Source organism: Centroberyx gerrardi, chromosome 5 (assembly GCF_048128805.1).
Source record: "Centroberyx gerrardi isolate f3 chromosome 5, fCenGer3.hap1.cur.20231027, whole genome shotgun sequence".
NCBI lineage: Eukaryota > Metazoa > Chordata > Actinopteri > Beryciformes > Berycidae > Centroberyx > Centroberyx gerrardi.
In genome coordinates, this window is record NC_136001.1 from 35,838,292 (window position 1) to 35,843,315 (window position 5,024).

A 5,024-nucleotide genomic window follows, 5' to 3' on the forward strand; every position below is an offset into this window, starting at 1 on the left:
AAACACTTTGGTTATTGCAAATCAGCATTTCTCGGTTTTAAACATGCACCGTGACGTAGGATGTCCGTCAAACCTCAAGTAGCAGGAGTCAGTTCAGTACCGTTAGCAAAGGCTCGTCCACCGATGAAATATGCCGTCTTTCCTTGTTCGCGTGCCTTCACCACCAGTGGCCAGAGCTGCATCCTTCTCTCTCTGACGGACTGGGATAAATCTTCGGCAAAGCGCAGATTTTTGTTCTGGAGGAAAGTGGATTTTTTTGCTGCTTTCCAAACTGCATCCTGGTAGATCCGTGAGGTGAACTGGAGAATAATCCCTCGAGGCTTGGAATCTTTTCTCGGTTGGCCGAGGCGATGCACTGTATCAATGACATCAGGAAACTTGGCCTTGTGCTCGGGTAGGACTGACTGGCAAATCTGTATCTCTCTCTGCGGATGTTTTGGTCCTTACATTCAGCTACTCCATAGAGTCGCAGATTCCATCGTCGTGAGTAGTTCTCAAGTTCAGTTAAACGTTGTTCCATCAGGTTTGCTTTCTTCTCTGTCACGCAGACTCGTTCTTCGACGAGTGTCATTTTCCCTTTTACATCTCGAATCTCGGCGCAGGCAAAGTCAACTGTTTTCTTTAGACCTTCGATCTTCATTGTGTTGTCGGATATCAACCTCTCTACGTTCTTTTCCAGAGCATCAATTCTGGTGTTAAACATCACTGAGATTTTCTGCACAATGTCCGCGTTGTCTACGTCTAAAGTGCGTTGCTGCTTGCTTTTCTTCGATGCCGGGGGTTTGGATGGTGTTATAGGTAAGGGAGGAAATTCCACATCCACGATAGATATTACAGGTTGGTTTGTCATGCAGTAGTCGTGCACGCTGTTCATGAGCGGATTCTCTAGTGCTGACTCCATGCTGTTGTAGTTGTAGCTAACAGTGCTATTAGCTTAAGCCTGTTTTATCAGATAAGTGTATAAACCGAAAGATATCAGTGATGTGAGGTCACATCAACACAATGCACACAACACTGCTCTAAGACGTGTTGAGAAATATAAGGCGTAATAGTTATGTTTCACTTGTTTTATAAAGTTTAAGGTGACCAGCTCTCGAGAAAGTGTGCGCTCACGTCGCCATCTTGGCTCCTTCCCCCAACACTGCAGAATTTTAGCTAATGGTCTAATGGCCACTGACGTAAGAAGATACAAAGGGGCCCCCTACCCCAGCATGCCGCGCCAAAATTGACATCAGTTTCATCATTTACAGTTAATTGCATTTATGCTAATATGAATCATTAATACATGGTTGGCTGAGCTTAATTTTCAATTATGGTTATTTCTGTAATTAGAGTGCATATTTGGCATATGCATGAAGATGCTGTCATGCTGCTGGCTGCCACCTCAATGAAAAGCATACATTAGGTCTAGGTGCATTTAGTGACAGAATATTTCCCGTGATTCAAGATACTGTAAGCACATATCTTGCCCTATGTTCATGTGAGAGTGCTCTGCTGCTGCTGAACCTACACGCCACAAATGAGAAGGGCAGTGTAAGAATTTAAGGGGGAGGCTCACATAGATACATAGGCCACTGTCCCATATTGATCATGGTTGCTTTACTTTCCGTGTCGAGGAGACAGCACATAATTGCAGCACACATGTTTTGGTGGCTTAGGTCTGCTGCTTTGGGGGGTTTGTACTCCATGACTAAAAGTCTAAAGCATGTGCAGTGAGCTGTAAAGCAGATCTATTCCACCAAAACGAAATTTATTGCATGTCATAACCATTTATAAAATTATTAATATTCATATGTGAGTAAATAAATGACCAAAACTCATGTTTCTCTTTTGCCCCAATTTTATTTTCTTTTTTTTATTTTATAATGCCATAAAAATGATAAAACACAACAGCATGTCTCAGTGTCATTAAGGCCACAGTTCTGCCTCAATTACCTCTCAATTAAAGTCACATCTTCATTTAACTGCAAATCTGCAAATCATTAACATTTTGGTACAGCATACAATTTTGCCTAATTCCTTTACCACAGACTGGATATGTGTACCTGCTTGTGACAAAGGTCCTTTTACTTTAGAAGAACAATATTTCCTCAATGGATGAAACTGAGCATGAACTGATGTCTAGCCTGTTGCAGGTGAAAGCCGACAGGCTGCTGTCTCCACAGATAGAACAGAATAACAGAAAAGGGAAATATAAAAAATGGAAAAGTTGTACTATGGTCCTTTCTCTAAGAAGTGTTAAATATGAAACAATGTCCTCCATTAAACATCTTCCATTCAGCTGGCCTCAAATCTTACACCACGTAGCAGTGGAGCATTTTCTGTAGCCACTGTATGGATCTGGTCCTACTGTCATGTATGTAATATCTTAATTCCTTCATGTCATGTCACATCCTATTGGATCGTCATTTATCCCTGACAAAGCTCTTTTCCTTCATGTCATAACTTGCTAGTGTTTTAGTTTCTTCATTCTGTACTAAGGTAACTTATTGGCTGTATAGTTGTACAACAGATAGTTTGCATCAATTTAATATAAAACCCACAATAAACCCACAATACCCTCTAAAAACCCTTTGTTCATCAGTTCTGTTAGAGTCACTGCACAGGAAAACCACTTCCATCACTTCCAGTTATTTGGCCATGTTATAGTGAAAGATATCTTCCTAATCCAAATCTCTATTTTTTGTCTGTATCGTTCATGCACACTGTATCTTAAAATCTTACACTTTGTACAGGATGATTTTATTGATATGGGGGCTAGCAGCACCCCCCCCCCCCACCCCTTGTGCCAACAGCCAAAACTGGACCAAGACGTCTTTAAAAATTGGCAATGGAGGGCGGAGAACAGCTGACAGTGAGTGTGCAGCGACTCTTTAGCTCCCGTCTCCCACCATCTCTCATTTCCTTCCTTCCCAACCATACTTGCTATATAAATGTCACCCAGTTAATCTGCAGTGTGTTTGTGTATATTTAAAGACCCCAAGAAGTGAAAAATGACTTTGGATCAGCAAATCCAAAAAATATTTTTTCTCCAGTTTTTCTGTAAACGCTCAGTGATGTGTTTCAAAATCAACGATCTGATTGGCATCTCCAGCACTTGGAGCTCACTGCGTCTTCATTTTTAGTTGCCGCCTCCATGTCGACAGGAACCTTTAGCAGCTGAGCAGAGGTTTCTGCTTCATGGGGTCTTTAAGGCTGCCACTGCCAAACAGCACTCAATTACTGTTTTTTATTTGTTAGCTAGAGTTGTAGGTTTAATAGAGTTATAGATGTAATAGTGTGGTTATAGTTAATCCCAAACTTCCCCGCACACTTCCCGTCACCAAATTCGATTAATATGGTGGTATAAATTCTATAAAGGTGGTGTGATGCCACCCTGCCCCAGTCTGGAGTGAACTCTGATATGATAAGATATGACAACATCAGTCTTCACACGACTGTACTAAGATCCATCAGATAAAAGACTCCTATCTATTTTGTAATCTGTAAATTACTGAGGAAGGGCCGACATCACATGCTGCTGAGCGATAGCCCATGTAGGATTTTCTCACATTTCCAGATTAGATGCACCAATGTGCTCTGATCCTGTGTTACATTTACTTTGTACATTTTAAGAATTTAGCAGATGCTCTTATGCAGTGCATCAGTAAGTGAAGCAGTATGAGAGTAGCAGCACACAGCTGTTGAGGAACATATCCATATCAGCTGTTGTGGGGCTCGAACCTGTGACCTGGTGGTTACACAACAACCTCTCTAATTATTATGATTATTCCTGATTATGTCCTCGTCCCCAGTGGCTCTAACAAGTCCTCGTCAGTCCACCAGAAGTCACTTCTACCATCTCAAAACTCCAAACTAGATCGAATTAAACTAGACCAAATTATAGAAGAATCAGATCAGTAGGTAAATCTAGTTATATCTAGCAGTTTGGTGTCAACACAATCACGTTCACAACAATGTATTTAAAAATCCTACAGGAATTATCATTTCAACACTGAAGGGGTTCAGGCCAGACTCGTGGTCAGGGTGAAGCAGAGGTCAGGGGTCGTTTAAAGCTTGAAGGTCAGTCCAGGTCACCATGGAAACGACCTGAGGAGAAAACCAGATTAATTAGTCACTAGGAACTCTGCCCTCATGGCCGGTCACATCTATTTCACCTAACAAATGATCTTCGTTCTTGGTGACAAAAAAGGATATGATGTCATGGGTGATAGGGCGGGCATTTGAGGTGGGAACCACTGTTCTCTACTTAACGGCTTTCTTGGAACCAGTCACTTCGCATCAGGCTTGAAAAGCAGAAATAAACATGTTGAACTTTGTGTTTGCATGCATGATTTCTTGGGTCAGGGGGATGCGTACTGAGGTTGGTCACAATGCTTTTCTGCCTTTTAAATTAAGAGCCCAACCGTGACACTGGCACTGGATAGCTAGCATTATCATAGTTAGTAGCTAATAGCTAACTATCTACCAGTCAGCATTGATCATAGCATCGCAGCCAAGTGGTAGGTAGTTAGCTATTAGCTACTAGCATGCTAGTTAGCTAATATCGCTAGGGTAACTTTAAAACATGTAGCAAATAATCATGCGCATAAATATAGCATCTAGTCCTGCCTCAGACTGACTGAAGCCACCCTGCTTCTCTTCTTCGTTTATTTTGATTCTCTGCTTGGAACAGTGTTGTATAAAACTGGATGATGTCACACTGCCCTGATTAGAGACTCCATGTTGGATTTTCTTTCAGAGAAAATGAACATGCCTAAAGCAGCATTTCTATTGGCCGGCTGTGCGAATTTTCAGGTCACAATTCAGCACATGTGAACTTTGCGTGAATGCAAAGAGGCAAAACTGCTTTCAAACCGGAAATTATATTTTTTATTCGCTCTTCACATGGTTTTCAATGGAAGTGAAAGAGAGGCAAAGCACATTTTCACGCATTGTGGTGCGAAGTGTGACCATGCCTTTACCTAACTGGTCACCAGGATCTCTGCTGCGATGTAATTGGTCACCAGGAACTCTGCCCTTAC